This window comes from Zalophus californianus, chromosome 4, assembly GCF_009762305.2.
Source record: "Zalophus californianus isolate mZalCal1 chromosome 4, mZalCal1.pri.v2, whole genome shotgun sequence".
In the NCBI taxonomy this organism is placed as follows: Eukaryota; Metazoa; Chordata; class Mammalia; order Carnivora; family Otariidae; genus Zalophus; species Zalophus californianus.
This window is the reverse complement of record NC_045598.1, coordinates 183,817,400-183,837,173: the sequence shown is the minus strand read 5'-3', so window position 1 is coordinate 183,837,173 and position 19,774 is coordinate 183,817,400.

Genomic DNA, 19,774 nt, shown 5'->3' with positions numbered 1-19,774 from the left:
GAGAGTGGTCTGCAAAGGGGACCTGATGGAGCCTGGGCCAGTCACAGTCGGCCGAGGAGTGGCAGGTGGGCAGAGGGGAGGGCTGGGAGGCTGGGAGGGCAAGAGCTGCCCTGGACAACAGTCCAGTGTTGGCAAAGGTCTGAGGTGGGAAGGAGCTTGTGAGCTTGGAATATAAGAATTTTTTAAAACCAGTATGGCTGGAGCATAGTGAGGGAGAAAGCACGAGTCTGTGCTGGTAAAGCAGGAGGCGGACTGAAATCTGCCCCACTCAAGGGGTTCACCCTCCAGCCTCTTGGCTCCATGTCTGCGCTGTCTCGGGAGGGAGCCCAGGCCACACGTGGCTGGTGGGCACTTGAAATGGGACAGGTATGCAACAGAAGAATGACATTTTTTATTTTAATTAATTTAAATACAAATTTAAAAACCAATACTCAATTCAGGTATCGGATAACTTTTAAGAATGTTTGAGACAACCTGGGTTGATGTAAATCCACTTTTTCTACAGCAAATTTCATGAAATTTAAGTACAAATCAAGTCATTCCAATGAAAAGTTAGAGTCCAAATAGAGATGTGCTAAATGCATAAAATACAACTTTCTGAAACTTGGTATAAAAACAAAATGTAAAATAGCTCATCTTTTTTTTTTATATTAACTACATGTTGAAATGATATTTTGGATTTAATGGGTTAAATACCATGCATTACTAAAATTTTGCCTGTTTCTTTGTACTTTTTTTAATACGGCTGTGAGAAAAATTTTAATTACATAGATGGCTTGCATTGCACTTTGGTTGGGCAGCACTACTCTCTACTATCAGATCCTGCAAAGCTCAAGCTTATATTACCTATATTTGTCTCTCCTGTGCCCAACCTGGGGGTGGGGGTAGGGGTCTGGTACGGAGAAGGGATGCCAGGGAGGCTTCCTGTGACTTCTGCAAGCACTGAGTCCCAAGCCAGCCCTCTTGCTCCCAGAATCCTCTGGCAACATTCAATCTTCTCTGGAATAATGCAAGCACAGGGCTTTGCCAGCCAACTGCTCACTACCTAGAAGGCACTGCTATTTATAGACAATGCCATCCCTGGGAAGTAATAGTCCCTCGGAATTCTCAGAAGATTTTGCTTTTCCATTAGAGCCCAGTCTGGTTAGGAAAGTGAAGACCAGTTTATGAGTATTTTTAGTTCATGCGATGTACATCCAGGAGCACTGAAATTCCAATCCATTCTTCCCCAGGAGGCTGAGCACAGCTGCAAAGCCAAAAGTGGGTGTTTTCATGAGGGAACATAATTAGCTTCCCTGTAAACAGGCTCCATGGAGTAAGTCAGTGCATGGGTCTGTATGAGGGAGGGAGGGATGGTGCAGGTGAGGAGGGATCTCACTGAAGTCAACAGAAGCAGCATTTCAAAGCAGTTTGGTGGGAACTGCTTGGAGATTAGATTTCTAGCTCATTTTCTTGTTCTCTCACTGGCCATTTCTGAACATCGCTTAGTGCCAATTGAAAAAAATTACAAAAATAAAACCCATCTTTGGGAACACTGCAAAAGGCAGAATTCTCCTGGTTCAGAGGCATTGATTTGTAATCCTGGGTCCCCATGCAAAGACTCAAAGATAGCAGTCTTTTGTCTCTTTCTTTTCATCAAAATTATGTCTAGTGAATGTCCTCACTCTGTGAGGACTGTCGTCACTCTGACCGGTGATGCGCAGCCCTTACCCATGGACGAGACTCACTAAAAGAGAGCCACAGCCAATGGGAAAGCATGGGACTGCAAGTCAGAGACCCTGGCATGGATTAGCTCTCCTGGGGCACAGAGGCCTGGGTTACCACATCCACAAAATGCAACATTTTTAAGAACTGAAGAATTCCCCGGGATCCATGAGACAACAGGGTGTGGGTATCTCCCTTCTCATTTTGTCTTTTGGACTGCCTGACTCCCAGGCTCACAAGTGGATGTACACACCCACATACACCTTATTATATATAATATTTATCATAGAAGTCATCATGATAGCATCATTGAGTACCTGCCATTATTGTTTGAGTTCTCAGATGATGAAACAAGGCTCAGGAAGATTTGTTGACTTGTTTGAGTTACAGAAAGAGAGAGAGTAGCCATCAGTACTAAACGCAGCTCATCTCGCAGTCAGGCTCAGGATATTTCCCGGGTACAAAAGTCGTTCTTTAGCAAATACCTCCTAAGTGTCTGCTACTAATAACTGTGTGTCTGCCATATTAGCTCATTTATTCCTCAAGCAACTGCACGAAATAGGTAAATCTCAGGAAAGTTCATCAAACTTCTAGGTAACTACAGAGAATTGAACCAAGGTCTTCTTTCCATCCTAATAGTCCAAGAAAATAATGATGAAAGACATTTTCGAAAGGTTGCTTTGAGTCAGCTTACTACATGTCAACTTCTAATTTTTCTACCTGAATTAACTCCTTTAATGGTCACAAAATCCTACAAGGAAAGTCCTTCCTACTCACACTTTATAGATTAAAAAAAAAAAAAAAACTGAGGCAGAGAGGAATGATAGACAGCTTGCCCAAAGATACATGGTTAAAAAGGAGGGACATTCTTCATGCACTCTGTCTTCAGACCCTGGGCTCTTCACCCTTATGATTGTAAAGGGGTAAAAAGAACCCAAATGAAGAAAGTACCTGCAGAAAATCCATTAGCAGTTGAGGAACTTCAGCCAAGTTCTGGGAAACAGCACAGAGAATAGGAACTGATATCACAGGGTAGATAGAGCCTCAGCTCTGTGTGTTAGCAGAGTGAGATGTGCATGAAAATTTTACATCTTATAACACAAAACTGGAGAGGTCCAGGACTTGGGAGTGCTGGGGGAGGTTGGTAGGGGGCTAGAACCAAGATTTACCAAGATAGGGGGCTGGAAACATGGGAATTAGCTGAAAAACCAGGCCCAAAGTAGCTTCCTTTCCTCCCCAGTCACCCACTCTGTAAGCAGTGCACTGTCAGCCCACCTTCTTAACCTCATACCTCCGCTTCAGGCAGAACATTTGAGGTTTTCCTTCTAACTGAAGACATTGTGACCCCCTCCAAGGATCCCTAATTGGGAATTTGGGATCCTTTAAGCCTGCTATCTGGCAATATAAAAAGCAGAAAAAATATGAAAGAGAACAGATATACCTATGTGGTCTAATATTTTACTACGAGCTTATTACTTCTTAAAACACCACAATAAAGAAAAATCTCTAAAAGCTTCTCCAGGAACCTTCTCGTTTTAAGATGGCAGGGTAAATACATTTCTGTTACCTTTTCCTTCCCAAAATTTCCTCCAATAACAAGAACTAAAAAAACAAAACAAAACAAAACAAACAATGCATTTCATCTTCAATAAAACTAAGAGACATCTGAACACACTATATGGGAAGTTGGAGCACAGAAGGGGGAAAACAAATGACTTAGCAGAGAGAACATTTCAGCCCTCAGGGCCCACAAAGAAAGGAATCCACACAATTTTCCCTTCCAGCAACAGAGGAAACCTGATAAGCTGAGAGTATTGGGTATCAAAAGTGGCAGAGGAGGGAAGGATGGAGCAGGGAGCTAAATACATAAGAGTGGTTGAAAAGACAATTTTTTTTGGTTGGAATAAATTTATTTCATCTGTCTGTAAACAAGGTGTTTAATAGTTGTGGCATTTTTGTAAATGCATATTAAATCAGAAGAGTTAGATTGTATCCCAGATGTAACAAAGAGCAAGGAAAGAAATGGACAAATCAGCAACAAGATCTGTTTAAACCTGTACATGATCCACAAGGCCCAGACAATAAAAGCGAATGTTAGAATGTCTCCAAAGTAGTGCCATTTGGAAGAGACCTTTAGTAGTTCAGTTAAAATCTATCTCACAATGGCAGTGGTTCATTTTAACAATAGTATGGCACAGAACACACAGTGGAAAAAAATTCATCCCCAGACAGTGAAGTCTACAGTCATGCAACTTCACACAAAAACTCAGGCGCAAATAAAAACTGATCCTATGAGGAACAATCTGGACACACTCCAGATGGTTATGTTGGGATACTGAATGTCATAATGGCAGCCATTTACAATTTGATAAAGAGTAGAGCTGGTGTGCAAAGAAAAAGACAAGAACAAAAATCTGAGCTACTGCAATGATGGAATGTTCCCAGGGATTCAATCAGTGTGGCTACTGTAAGGGCCACATGGGAGGGAGTGCCTTTTGCTCCTGTTCTGCAGCTACCCTCCTCATATATCTTATAGACAAGAGGTTTGTCTCCACTCAGGGCAACAACAATACTGAGAGCAAACTACTGCCGCTCTCAGTAGCTTGTCAACAAAAGGGATATTACTTGGTTAAATAAACCAGACACTGATAAAAGAAGATGGAAGCAAACCAAATACCTTTTTGAAAATTTTAAATGATTAAAATTTAGACCCCTGGGTCCCCATCCCAACCCCTGTCCTACCCTCCAGGACACCTTAGGTTTATTCTCCTGGGAACCAAGTTGAGTAATTGACTCTATACTTTGTTGAAAACATGTTCAAAGAAAAAGTCTTTATATGTAACTGGGGTAGAGTGGCGATCCACAGCCCCTTGATTTGAAGATCTTTCTACAGAAAAATAAACCTATACCAGGAAAAGACCTACAAATCTCTAATGAAAATGTCATCTGGCCTTCTACTCCCTACAGTGGAGCCCACCAGTACACTCAGGACTTGTATCCAGTTTGAAGAAACTTACCTGTTAATATGAACAGACAATTAAGTTACTAAAAATTGGGGAAATCATCCTCCTTGAGAAAAGAGGATTGCACAAAAAGCAAAGAATATAGAAGCAACAGAATTAATGCAAAGAGCATAAGAAACTTCAAAGAAAATGTAATTAATATCCTCAGAGAAATAAAGGGAGATATTATAATCCATAAAACAAGAAAAATGCAATCATAAGAAAGTACATTCAGAGAATAAGTGAGAGTTCTTGGAAATTAAAAATATGATGACTCAAAAAAATTCTTAATTCAAAATAAATGCTTGACAATATAGTCAAGAAAATTTCTCAGAAAGTAGGATAAAAAGATAAGCAGTGAGCAGTAGAAAGGAAAGAAAAGAAAATTAGAATTATCAATCCAGGAGGCTGAACATCCCACTAATAAGAATTTCCAGAGAGATCAGAGAAAATAGAAAAGAGGACATTAGCACACAAAAAGAATGCAAGAACATTTCCTAGAACGGAGGTACACAAGTTCTTTCTGAGTTATCAGTAAAGAAATAATTATAAAAGTCCAAAGTCCCAAACTAAAATATATCACTGTGAAATCTCAAAACAAACAATCAAAAATTACATTTAAAGGTATGGGGATATGCATGGCATTGGACTTCACCCTTGGAACACAGGTGGCCAGAAAAATGGAGGAACTACCTCTGAATTCTAAGAGAAAATTTACACCTGAGACATCTATAGCTCCACAGACTGTAAATTAAATGTGAGCATAAAGTGGAAAAAATGTTTTAATGTGTCAAGTCTCAAAAATGCAATTCCCACTCGCCATTTCTCAGAAAGCTGCTGGAGGAAGGGTTCCAACAGAGCAAAGAAGTAAACCAAAGAATGGAAAACCCACTGCAGGGGAGTGGAGGTGAGAACTGCAAGGATGATGGCTGGTGGGTGTCCAGGAATACAGCTAAAGAGCTCATTTAGAAAGTGATTAGTTTTAGATGGGAAAAAGGATGGAGGCAGGAGGCTCTAGGAGAAGAGTAGAATGGATAGAGTACTCGACAGGTTTGACAACATGGAAAATTGACCCAGCTCTACACCATTTAATAGAGGTGCTGTAAGGTGTGAGAAAATATAGACAAATGATAGGAAAAAAACACACAAATAGTGCTTTTTGGGCCACTGCTCCAATTATTTTACATACATGAAACTAAGTAAATGAAAAAAAATAGGCAATTATTAACTCCAGAAAACAACTAAAAATTTTGTAGGGAAGGTGGGAGGGAGCGAGGGAGGGAGGGAGAGAGAGAAAGAGAGGAAGGAAGGAAGGAGGCAAGGAAGGAAGGAAGGAAGGAAGGAAGAAGGAAGGAAGAAGGAAGGAAGGAAGGAAGGGAAAAAAGTAAGCCTTGCACATTACTGGTTCAGCAGTGGACAGTGTTTATATAATTTTAGTAATAAAACACTTAATATAAATTTGAATTTAAAATGTGACATGACTATCTTGAGAGAATAAAAATAGCACAATTCCTCACTTACTATAAGAGAAAAATCAGTAGAAAATGCATAAAATTTGACATAGTAAGTAAACATAAAATTTAGAATTATGAAGTTAACTACTAGAAGAAATGACTCAAAGAATTCAAAGTGGTGGCCTGTGGGGATGGGTATAAGTATGGGTTTTGACATACACTTTTTGACGCCCTGGTAGATACTGTTGGTCTTTTGCCCAGGCCCCCTTTCCTGGGAAGTGTACCCGTCCTCTAGCTGCTATAAGTGGTGGTTGCTAATACTCACAAATGCACACTTTTCCAGAAAATTTCACTCGGTCAACAGACCAGCATTCTGGAAGTTGTGACTTTGAGGATAGCCACTAGCCAATGACTGCCTTGTATGAAGTACAAAAGCCTGTCCCCCCTTTTCTCAAGGTGAGAAAACATCAGGGTTCCAATCATCCTTCAGAGCCTCCTATGGGATAAGACTGTGCTTACACTTCAGCTGAAGCTACCCTTGCTCAACTCCTTCCCCTGCCCTGTCCTTCTCCCTTCACTTTCTGACAGATTACTCCTGAGTGTACTCCCTCAATAAATCACTTGCACAAAAATCCTTCTATCAGGCTCTGCTTCCAAGGAACCCAATCTCTGCAAGCTGGTGACAGTGGCTCTATGAATCCAAGGCTAGAGTTGGGTCACCTGCCAGCTTTTAACCAGCCATCACTTGTTTTAGGTGTCATATTGATAGTAGACACATTTTTAAATACTGAACTAAAGATTTCCCTTAATCCACTAGGCCTGCAGAAGTGGTCCAACCTCAAAAGACAGAGCCCCTACTTGGTTGACCACTCTTCTAAAATCTCAGTTGAGGCTGGTGCCTTTACAAGACAATGTTGGCCCTCCTCAAGACCTTTTCCCACCTTCCCTCTTGGCCATTAGACCAAGAACTAGGATCACATTTCCTCTTGACTCTAGTGGTTGGGATGTGCATCATACATGAAAAAGGAGAGGTATTATACACCAAAGGAGCTGCAAGACATGTTCATCCACTTAGCATGGAGAGAAAAATGTCCAGAGGAAGGATATACATACATTTATAGGCAGGGGCAGATGGTTTGGCTGGTTGGACAAGGGCCAAAAAGAAGCAATATTAGAAGACTGGGGATAAAGATGTCCAGAAATGAGGCATATGAATGGATCTATGGGAGAGAATCTTCATGAAGCATGTCACAGGTCCACTAGAGAGTACCCTGAAGAAGAAGCACTAAACAACAGTGGGAGAGGATGACTTGCCAGGACATGTGAACCAGCCTTTGCCTCTGGCCACCCCAGTTCCATGCAATGTGTGCATGAACAAAGGAGCCACAGTGGCAGAGATGGAGGCATGCATGGGCCCAATAGCACAGGCTTCTTCTCCCCGAACCTGATCTAGCTACTGACACACTGGAAGTCTGCATTGCATAGAACAAAGATTCATGCTGCGTCCTTGATATAACCTAGAAGAGACCACCCAAACTCAATAATTGTTCACACCTCAGCCCCCTCCAGTCTGGAGAGATTTGTCCTACCCTTTTTCCATATGCATCATACAAGATGGACACATATGCTGAATGTGAGCTTGCCTTTCATGCCACAAGGCCTTGGTTAGCATCACTGTCTGAGAGCTCATGCTTGATTGATGACATGGGATCTCCTGCATAACACTGCCTCAGACCATGAGACACACAATGTAACAGAGAAATTATGGTGCCCACATGACATGGACTCTAACAGACCACTGTATTCCATATACCACACCATCCAATCACTGCACACGAGATATGCCTGTGGAATGGCCTCTTGAAGGAGCAGTGAAAGCACCAACTTGAAGATGACACCATCTGAGAATGGGAGATACACTTAAACCAGTGGCCATTGCATGACATGTATCCCCAGCAGTTCATATATGTGGGCTGGAAATCAAGTGGAGGAAGTAAGAGTGGCCCCATTCAACACCACTTTCAGTGACCCACTTGGGGATTTGACTTCCAATCTCTGAAAATTTAGGTTCCATGGGAATAGAGTTTCCCCAAGTGGAGGAAGGGATACATGTAGCTGAGAACAGAGTAAGAATCCCCTAAAGCTAAAGCTATGGCTATTGCCTGGTCAGTTTGAGCTCCTTATAATAGTAGGTCAGGAGACTAGTATATTACCATACAAGTGGGGGCCATTAGCCTTGAACTTCATGAGGAGGAGGTAGTCATGCTGCTATAAGTTGGGGGCAGGGAGGAGTATAGATGAGTGTCTACATCACCCCACTGAGGAAGCCACTGGCCTAGCAGAAGTGATACCTGAGTGAGAAGGCTTCTAGAGGGGATAAAGAAGAGGTGATGAGTATAGATATGGCCTGGGTCCAATTGCAATGGGTGGGGTAGGGGGAACTATTGGCCATCCCATTGACCCTCCTCATTGAAGTTTCTTCAGAAATTATGACCCATCAGAATGCTGGAAAGCTGTTTATGGATGAAATAAATTTATTGTGAAAAGCTAATATGTCTAGGCAGAGGAAACAAGGACTGGGATGGATGCTGGTAGTACTCTGCCAGATCGTCATCACTGGCCAGGGGCTAAGAGCCACATCCCTCTAGAGAGAATTACTCTCAGCTGATAAGAGCTACTTCACCTGGAAATACCTGGGGGTGATACGGGTCAGCAGCAAGGGGAAGATGCCAGCCAAAGATTGACGAAGACAGAGATGCTTGCCTCCAGGAAGATCAGCTCTGGGGCACTTCCAACCTCTCCATGGGAACAGACTGAGGCTAGACTCTGGCTGAAACCGCCTGCCCTGCTCCTTTTCTGCTCCCTCCTGTTTCCCTCACTTTCTGGCAGTTTTTTTCTGAAGGCCATTTCCTCAGTAAGTCACTGGCAGAAGAATCCCTTTCTCAGGCTCTGCCTCTAGAGTTCTAGGGAACTTGACCTAAATCAAGGACTACTTTACTTATAAAACTGTCTATATGTAATACTTGGATAACAATAGTTCACTTTTAAAATACACATTTCTGAAGAGCTAAAAAAAGTTCCCTGTACTAGTTTCCTCGGGGTGCCATAACAAAATACCACAAAATAGGTGGCTTGAAACAATAGAAACATACAATTACCATATGGTTTCACTCCATATGTGGAATTTAAGAAACAAAACAAAGGGGAAAAATGAGAAAACAAAAAACAGACACAACTATAGAGAACAAACTGGAAGATGCTGGAGGGGAGATGGGAGGGGATGGGTGAAATAAGTGAAGGGGATTAAGAGTATATTTATCATGATGAGCACTGAGTAATGTATAGAATTGTTGAATCACTATACTGCACACCTGAAACTAACATAACACTGGAATTTAATAAATAATTTTTTTAAACAGAAACTTACTATCTCACAGCTCTGAAGACCAGAAGTCTAAAATCAAGGTGTTGGCAGGGCCATACTCCTTCACCTCCAGGGAAAGACCCTTCTTTGCTCTTTCCAGCTTCTGGTGGTTCCAGGAATTCCTTGGCTTGAGGCAGTATAATTCCAACCTTTTATCTCTGTCTTCACATGACTGTCTTCCCTCTGTGTCTCTGTGTCTATGTCCACATTTTCTTCTTATAAGACACCAATCGGGGCGCCAGGATGGCTCAGTTGGTTAAGCATCTGACTCTTGATCTCAGGTCAGGTCTCGATCTCAGAGTCATGAGTTTAAGCCCCATGTTGGGCTCCTTACTTAAAACAAAAACAAAAACAAAAACAAAAAACCACCAATTGTAATGCATTAACACCTCTCTACTTCAGTACAACCTCATCTTTGTTTAACTAATTACATCTACAAAGACTCCATTCCCAAGTAAGGTCACATTCTATGTTACCGGTGGTTGGGACTTCAGTATATCTTTTGGGGGCACACAATCCAACCCATAATGATCCCCCCTAAAGGAAGGATACTCAGAATGGTTGTAGATGTCTTGACAGCAACACTGACTACTAGAAGATCAGAGAGCATGTTCTAAATACTGAAGTCAATCCACTTCCAGCCTTTACCTAATCCCAGTAGGATACAAATTCATGTTCCCACATGCAGGAGCTCTAAAAGTTTACCTACTTTTTAGGACATAAAGAAAGAGATGTTCTAGCAATTTAAGGGAGTAATCCAAGGAAGAGGAAAATGTAAAGTGCAAGAAAAGAAGCCCCCACCCATGTGAGAGTACAAGAATGTCCAGGATGGTGGCCATGCCACCTAGAAGGGAAATTGGTTCAGCCTGGATGGGAAGGCAGTGACTTTAATAAAAAGGACAATATTTGGTTGGCCGAAGCTCTTGAAAAAAACGTATGGAGGAAAATTATAAAGAAGATATTGCAAGGTGAAAAAAAAAGAATAATAACTATAAATTTTAGAAGAAAAGAAATAAGACAAAAACTATACAAAGAAAAGAAATAAAATCATAGTGTACTCCCTGGCTCTAGAGAAAACTTTAAATAGTCATAATACGGGGCGCCTGGGTGGCTCAGTTGGTTGAGCGACTGCCTTCGGCTCAGGTCATGATCCTGGAGTCCCAGGGTCGAGTCCCGCATCCGGCTCCCTGCTCGGCAGGGAGTCTGCCTCTCCCTCTGACCTTCCCCCCCTCATGTACTCTCTCTCTCAAAATAAATAATAAATAAATCTTCAAAATAAATAAATAAATAAATAAATAAATAGTCATAATACTGCAAACCCTGTTAAAAAGTTAAATATATGGCGTGATATAAATTTGCCAAAAGAATGTGTGTGCATATATATATATACACACACATAATATATATAAAATATATGAAATATATACACAAAATATATAAAGGGGTTAAATCCTAATTAATTATAGCAATACGTCAATAGATACTATCTAAATATGTAATGCAAAAAGAGAAACATAAGCACATTGTTTAGTGATATGGAGACAAACACCAGAAGAAATAGTCCAAAGAGTTAAAAGTGCCTGTAAAAATCAGGACAGAGACAGGGAGGGCAGGTGATGGCTGCTCTATTATAAAAATGTTTTATTCTACTTAATTTCTTAAATCCATGTGACCTATTCAGATTATTTGAAAGGCAATTCACAAACAACTACACAACCAGTAAGTGTCAATACTGGGATTGGAACCTGGAGCTACTTTATGCTTAAGCCTGACTCTTTCCTGTACCCTTTGCCGCCTACTAATTAATAGGCACTGTGACTTACCCTCAGGACATAGGGGTGAACAAAACTATCTCTTCCCTAATGGATCTCCCAGTCTGTATGAGAGCATGGAGACAAGATACACATACATATAATTAAAATATAGCACAAGAAAGGCCAAATTGGAGGTATGTATAAAGCATTGGGATTTTATAAAGAAATAATCTTGAATGTAGCTTTGAAGACTTTCACGAGCTTTCCAGAAGGACAGATTGCCCAGGGCACATGGGTAGTTCTACAGGACCAGAAAATAATTTCCTGTCTCCTAAGATTGTTTACCCCTAAGGGGACTCTTTGGACATAGAGGCAGGTAATTCTGCTACTTCAGCTTCTTGGTAAATGGAAATACCAAAGGTCTAGAGCCTGGAGCACAATGGAATCCAAGGTGTAGGCTATGGCTAAGGAAAGGGCTTAGCAGTGTCCAAGACCTCTGGTGTTGGGTGTTGCTAAGACATACTGGTAATGGATATTTCATAAAACCAAAGGAGGGGAGATTTCTGAACCAGGCTGCTCCCACACTGGACTCGAAGAGGAGGACAGGTCTGCTTTTTCAGGAGCAAGCTAGGAAGATGGGGAAATAAAGCTATAAACTCTCTGTAGGTATATTCAGAAAGATGAGCAAAGGCTAGCCAAATGATGGATAATTCTCTGTGATAGGTATACATATTCTGAAGCCAGAAAGCAACCATTAGAGCAGCATGAGAAATGGAAAGTGGAACAGTGGGGAAGAATGTCAGCAAACAGAACCAGGTCAATGAAAGTTTATAATCCTGCAGAACGAGAGTTAAGATAGCAGATAGATTTTATCCCATCCCAAAGCTCACCATTTGGTCTGCAGTGCTTGGAACAAAGGCTTGAGAAAGATTGTAAAGGTGCTCTGGCCTTGCCAGGAAAGGGGTCTGTGACCTATTAGCAATACCTGCTGCTGCTGGCGACAAGGGGGAAATGCTGGCTTCAGACCCTCTCAACAGGTGGATTCACCCCACCCCAGGGATCAGCATTCTATGGTGATTGGAAATGTGTACTATAAAACACAGAAAATAAATGACTCTATTATATTCTTTTCACATAGCCAAGGTGCTTACTTGTGTTACCTTTACAAAATGAATGGGTCATATTCAAGTGATACTTCTTTGCATAAAAAAAAAAAAGCATTGACATTTGGGTCAATTCTCATCCAACTTTATGTATGTGAATACCCTTTCAAACATAGGATCATGTTTCTGTGAGAAAACTGTAGAGTACATAGTTTTCATTCCATGGTTTGGGTTTATTAAGTCTCCATCCAGCTGAGGGGTTTCTTTTATTTGTAACCTATCAAATTGGTTCAGATTTATTTAGAAGTTGAAGCAAAGTGTTGAAAGGGCAATGGAGTGAATGTGCCTATAGGAAGACTGGACTGCCCACTAGCTCTGAACTTTGGATGAATGCAACATTTCTTTAATTTTTTTTAATTTTTGAAGTATAACTGACATAAGCTATTAAATTAGTTTCAGATGTACAACATACTGATTCAACAGTTCTAAACATTATGAAATGCCCATCACGATAAGTGTATTACAATATTATTGATCACATTCCCTGTGTTGTACTTTTAATCCCCATGAATTATTTATGTTATATAAGAGGAAGTTTGTACCTCTTAAGCCCCTTCAATAAAATATTTCTTGAAATGTTGTCTGAGAAGATGGAGACCAGTCAAGCAAGGTTCCCAGGAAACAAGCTTTTGAGAACTCCCCACACTCCCCCTCAAACACACACACACACACACACACACACACACACACACACACACACACTCACACCAGAAAACACTTCAAACTGACACATCATTAAAACAAGCATTTGGTTAATCGGGAGATTTGGTAATTTACTAAAGTGATCAACCATGGAATTGGGTTTCAGTGAAAGGATTTTCACTGAGTTGAACTAGAGCCCCCTTTAAAGACTTTGAAGTTTACAGCGATCTTCGGTAGAAGTGGCCGTTTTGCGCAACGAACTAGGAGGAAAATACCTTAAACTCTCGCCCCATTTAGAAATAAAAAGTTAAAGAAACTTGTTGGGTTGAAATGGGATAGTCCCAGCCAAAGTCTTCTGACCGATAAGAACACCAAGGATTCTCCTTCTCAGGATGACAGCAGGAAGGACTAGACTAGTGTCCTGAACAAGAACCTGGAAAGGGGAAGAAGAGAGAAGCTTGTCTGGGGCCACAGTAGAGCTACACATGGAAGCTACTCCAGATCTGTCACCATTGCCCACTTCCCCAACAACCGCCTCTGGCTCCCCTGGGGTGTTCACCCAAGTGACTCCCATGGAGACCTGAACCAGTCAGGGAGCCATGAGGACCGGGGATACAAGTTCCTGTTGGCAGCATCTTCTGATGGTGACAGGAGAAGCAGATGGAAGTCCACCTTCCCAGATTTCCCTCTCCCTACAGTTCATGGGCAGACCTGGCCTCACAGATCAGTGCAGGGTTGACTCTGAAAACCTCATAAGAGACTCTGGACTTTCTGAGAAGTGTGGAGGATCTCATGCTTAATTCCCTTGAAAACATAAGGGGTTGTATTTGCACCCCAGCTGGCAACACAAGCCAAACCCTTCCTGTGAAGAATGGATCTCCATAAGGTTTGTCCTGTGGGAATGTGCTATCTGTGACAGGCGAACAGAAACACTCAATAGATTTCTTTTGTTTTGCTTTGGAAACATGAGCAGAAATGATAACTGAGTCCCTACACTTTGTTCCTATTGAGGACAGAAGATGGGACAGGAGAACTAGAGAATAATATGGTGAGATACTTGGACTTTCAGGAAAAAATATCTCAGTAGCAGAATGAGAATACCCCTGCTGGTATTTTGTCCTTTGCAAATGACCATCACAATCTCTGTCATATCTATGTACTGTGCAACCTATACTATGATTTACTTAATGTATATTTTAATTGGTTCTTTTTATATCGTTTAAAATCTTTTTATAAAAGAAATTTTAGGGCGCCTGGGTGGCTCAGATGGTTAAGCGTCTGCCTTCGGCTCAGGTCATGATCCCAGGGTCCTGGGATCGAGTCCCGCATCGGGCTCCCTGCTCCTTGGGAGCCTGCTTCTCCCTCTGCTTCTCTCTCTCTGTCTGTCTCTCATGAATAAATAAATCTTTAAAAAAAAAAAAAAAAAAAAAGAAATTTTATATTATGTTTTTTTATTTTTTATTGTTATGTTAATCACTGTACATTACATCATAAGTTTTTGATGTAGTGTTCCATGATTCATTGTTCGTGCATAACACCCAGTGCTCAATGCAGAACGTGCCCTCTTTAATGCCCATCACCAGGCTAACCGATCCTCCCATCCCCCTCCCCTCTAGAACCCTCAGTTTGTTTTTCAGAGTCCATCATCTCTCATGGTACCTCTCCCCCTCCAATTTCTGCCCCTTCATTCTTCCCCTCCTGCTTTCTTCTTTTTTTTTTTCTTAACATATATTGCATTCTTTCAGAGGTACAGGTCTGCGATTCAACAGTCTTGCACAATTCACAGCGCTCACCATAGCACATACCCTCCCCAATGTCTATCACCCATCCGCCCCATCCCTCCCAACCCCCTGCCACTCCAGCGACCCTCAGTTTGTTTCCTGAGATTAAGAATACCTCATATCAGTGAGGTCATATGATACATGTCTTTCTCTGACTTACTTCACTCAGCATAACACCCTCCAGTTCCATCCACATCGTTGCAAATGGTAAGATCTCATTCCTTTTGATGCCTGCATAATATTCCACTGTGTGTGTGTGTGTGTGTGTGTGTGTGTGTGTGTGTGTGTGTGTGTATTCCACCTCTTCTTTATGCATTCATCTGTTGATGGACATCTGGGCTCTTTCCACAGTTTGGCTATTGTGGACATTGCTGCTATAAACATTGGGGTGCACATAACCCTTCAGATCCATACATTTGTATCTTTGGGGTAAATACCCAGGAGTGCAATTGTTGGATCGTATGGTAGCTCTATTTTCAACTTTTTGAGGAACCTCCATACTGTTTTCCAGAGTGGCTGCACCAGCTTGCATGGTGCACCAACAGTGTAGGAGGGTTCCCCTTTCTCTGCATCCCCGCCAACATCTGTCATTACCTGACTTATTAATTTTAGCCATTCTGACTGGGGTGAGGTGGTAACTCATTGAGGTTTTGATTTGGATTTCCCTGATGCCAAGCGATGTGGAGCACTTTTTCATGTGTCTGTTGGCCATTTGGATGTCTTCTTTGGAAAAATGTCTGTTCATGTCTTCTGCCCATTTCTTGATTGGATTATTTGTTCTTTGGGTGTTGAGTTTGATAAGTTCTTTAGAGATTTTGGATACTAGTCCTTTATCTGATATATCATTTACAAATATTTTCTCCCATTCTGTCGGTAGTCTTTTGGTTTTGTGGACTGTTTCTTTTGCCATGCAAAAGCTTTTTATCTTGATGAAATCCCAATAGTTCATTTTTGCCCTGGCTTCCCTTGCCTTTGGCGATGTTTCTAGGAAGGAGTTGCTGTGGCTAAGGTCAAAGAGATTGCTGTATGTGTTCTCCTTTAGGATTTTGATGGACTCCTGTCTCACGTTTAGGTCTTTCAACCACTTGGAGTCTATTTTTGTGTGTGGTGTAAGGAAATGGTCCAGTTTCATTCTTCTGCATGTGGCTGTCCAATTTTCCCAACACCATTTGTTGAGGAGACTGTCTTTTTTCCATTGGACATTCCTTCCTGCTTTGTCAAAGATTAGTTGACTATAGAGTTGAGGGTCCATTTCTGGGTTCTCTATTCTGTTCCACTGATCTATGTGTCTGTTTTTGTGCCAGTACCATACTGTCTTGATGATGACAGCTTTGTAATAGAGCTGGAAGTTCGGAAATGTGATGCCTCCAACTTTGCTTTTCTTTTTCAACATTCCTCTGGCTATTCGGGGTCGTTTCTGATGCTATACAAATTTTAGGATTATTTGTTCCATTTCTTTGAAAAAAGTGGATGGTACTTTGATGGGGATTGCATTGAATGTGTAGATTGCTCTAGGTAGCATTGACATCTTCACAATGTTTGTTCTTCCAATCTAGGAGCATGGAACGTTTTTGCATTTCTTTGTGTCTTCCTCAATTTCTTTCATGAGTATTTTATAGTTTTCTGAGTACAGTTCCTTTGCCTCTTTGGTAAGATTTATTCCTAGGTATCTTATGGTTTTGGGTACAACTGTAAATGGGAATGACTCCTTAATTTCTTTCTCTTCTGTCTTATTGTTGGTGTATAGGAATGCCACTGATTTCTGTGCATTGATTTTATATCCTGCCACTTGACTGAATTCTTGTACGAGTTCTAGCAGTTGTGGGGTGGAGTCTTTTGGGTTTTCCACATAAAATATCATATCATCTGCAAAGAGTGAGAGTTTGACTTCCTCTTTGCCGATTTGGATACCTTTGATTTTTTTTTTTTTTTTTTTTTTTTTTTGTCTGATTGCTGTGGCTAGGACTTCTAATACTATATTGAATAGCAGTGGTGATAGTGGACATCCCTGCCGCATTCCTGACCTCAGGGGGAAAGCTCTCAGTTTTTCCCCATTGAGAATGATATTCACTGTACTCTTGTCATAGATGGCTTTTATGATATTGAGCTATGTACCCTCTATCCCTATACTCTGAAGTGTTTTGATCAAGAAAGGATGCTGTACTTTGTCAAATGCTTTTTCTGCATCTATTGAGAGGATCATATGGTTCTTGTTCTTTCTTTTGTTAATGTATTGTATCACGTTGATTGATTTGCAGATGTTGGACCAGCCTTGCAGCCCAGGGATAAATCCCACTTGGTCATGGTGAATAATCCTTTTAATGTACTGTTGGATCCTATTGGCTAGTATTTTGGTGAGAAGTTTTGCATCCATGTTCATCAAGGATATTGGTCTGTAATTCTCCTTTTTGATGGGGTCTTTCTCTGGCTTTGGGATCAAGGTAATGCTGGCCTCATAAAATGAGTTTGGAAGTTTTTCTTCTATTTCTATTTTTTGGAACAGTTTCAGAGGAATGGGTATTAATTCTTCTTTAAATGTCTGATAGAATTCCCCTGGGAAGCCATCTGGCCTTGGGCTTTCGTTTTTTGGGAGATTTTTGATGACTGCTTCAATTTCCTTAGTGGTTATAAGTCTGTTCAGGATTTCTATTTCTTCCTGGTTCAATTTTGGTAGTTGATACATCTCTAGGATTGCATCCATTTCTTCCAGGTTATCTCATTTGCTGGCATAGAGTTGCTCATAATATGTTCTTATAATTGTTTGTATTTCTTTGGTGTTGGTTGTGATCTCTCCTCTTTCATTCATGATTTTGTTGATTTGGGTCCTTTCTCTTTTCTTTTGGATAAGTCTGGCCAGGGGTTTATCAATCTTGTTAATTCTTTCAAAGAACCAGCTCCTAGGTTCGTTGATCTGTTCTACTGTTCTTTTGGTTTCTAGTTCATTGATTTCTGCTCTGATCTTTATGATTTCTCTTCTCCTGCTGGGTTTAGGCTTTATCTGCTGATTTTTCTCCAACTCCTTTAGGTGTAGGGTTAGGTTGTGTATTTGAGACCTTTCTTGTTTCTTGAGAAAGCCTTGTATTGCTATAGACTTTCCTCTCAGGACTGCCTTTGCTGTATCCCAAAGATTTTGAACAGTTGTGTTTTCATTTTCATTGGTTTCCATGAATTTTTTAAATTCTTTAATTTCCTGGTTGACCCATTCATTCTTTAGAGGACGCTCTTTAGCCTCCATGTGTTTGAGTCCTTTCCGACTTTCCTCTTGTGATTCAGTTCTAGTTTCAAAGAATTGTGGTCTGAAAATATGCAGGGAATAATCCCAATCTTTTGGTACTGCTTGAGACCTGATTTGTGACCTAGGATGTGATCTATTCTGGAGAATGTTCCATGGGCACTAGAGAAGAATCTGTATTCCGTTGCTTTGGGATGGAATGTTCTGAATATGTCTGTGAAGTCTATTTAGTCCAGTGTGTCATTTAAAGGCTTTATTTCCTTGTTGATCTTTTGCTTAGATGATCTGTCCATTTCAGTGAGGGGGTTGTTAAAGTCCCCCACTATTATTGTCTTGTTGTCAATGTGTTTATTTGCTTTTGTTATTAATTGCCTTATATAATTGCCTGCTCCCATGTTCGGGGCATAGATATTTACAATTGTTAGAACTTCTTGTTGGATAGACCCTTTAAGTAGGATATAGAGTCCTTCCTCATCTGTTATTATAGTCTTTCGTTTAAAATCTAATCTGTCTGCTATAAGGATTGCCACCCCAGCTTTCTTTTGGTGTCCATGAGCATGGTAAATGGTTTTCCACCCCCTCACTTTCAATCTGGGGGTGTCTTTGGGTCTAAAATGAGTCTCTTGCAGACAGCATATGGATGGGTCTTGTTTTTTAATATAATCTGATAGCCTGTGTCTTTTGATTGGGGCATTTAGCCCATTTACATTTAAGGTAACTTTTGAAAGATAGGAATTTAGTGCCATTGTATTGCCTGCAGGTGACTGTTACTGTATACTGTGTTCCTTCCTGGTCTATGCTGCTTTTAGGCTCTCTCTTTGCTTAGAGGACCCCTTTCAATATTTCTTGGAGGGCTGGTTTCATGTTTGCAAATTCCTTTAGTTTTTGTTTGTCCTGGAAGCTTTTTATTTCTCCTTCTATTTTCAATGACAGCTTAGCTGGATATAGTATTCTTGGCTGCATATTTTTCTCGTGTAGTGCTCTGAAGATATCATGCCAGTCCTTTCTGCCCTGCCAGGTCTCTGTGGATAGGTCTGTTGCCAATCTAATGTTTCTACCATTGTAGGTTACATATCTCCTCTTCCGAGCTGCTTTCAGGATTTTCTCTTTGTCTCTGAGACTCGTAAGTTTTACTATTAGATGTCGGGGTGTTGACCGACTTTTATTGATTTTGAAAGGGGTTCTCTGTGCCTCCTGGATTTTGATGCCTGTTTCCTTCCCCACATTAGGGAAGTTGTCCGCTGTAATTTGGTCCAATATACCTTCTGCCCCTCTCTCTCTTTCTTCTTCTTCTGGGATCCCAATTATTCTAATGTTGTTTCATCTTATTGTATCGCTTATCTCTCGAATTCTGCCCTCGTGATCCAGTAGTTGTTTATCTCTCTTTTTCTCAACCTCTTTATTTTCCATCATTTAGTCTTCTATATTACTGATTCTCTCTTCTGCCTCATTTATCCTAGCAGTTAGTGCCCCTATTTTTGATTGCACCTCATTAATAGCCTTTTGATTTTGACTTGGTTAGATTTTAGTTCTTTATTTCTCCAGAAAGGGTTTCTTTAATAACTTCCATGCTTTTTTCAAGCCCAGCTAGTATCTTAAAAAATCATCATTCTGAACT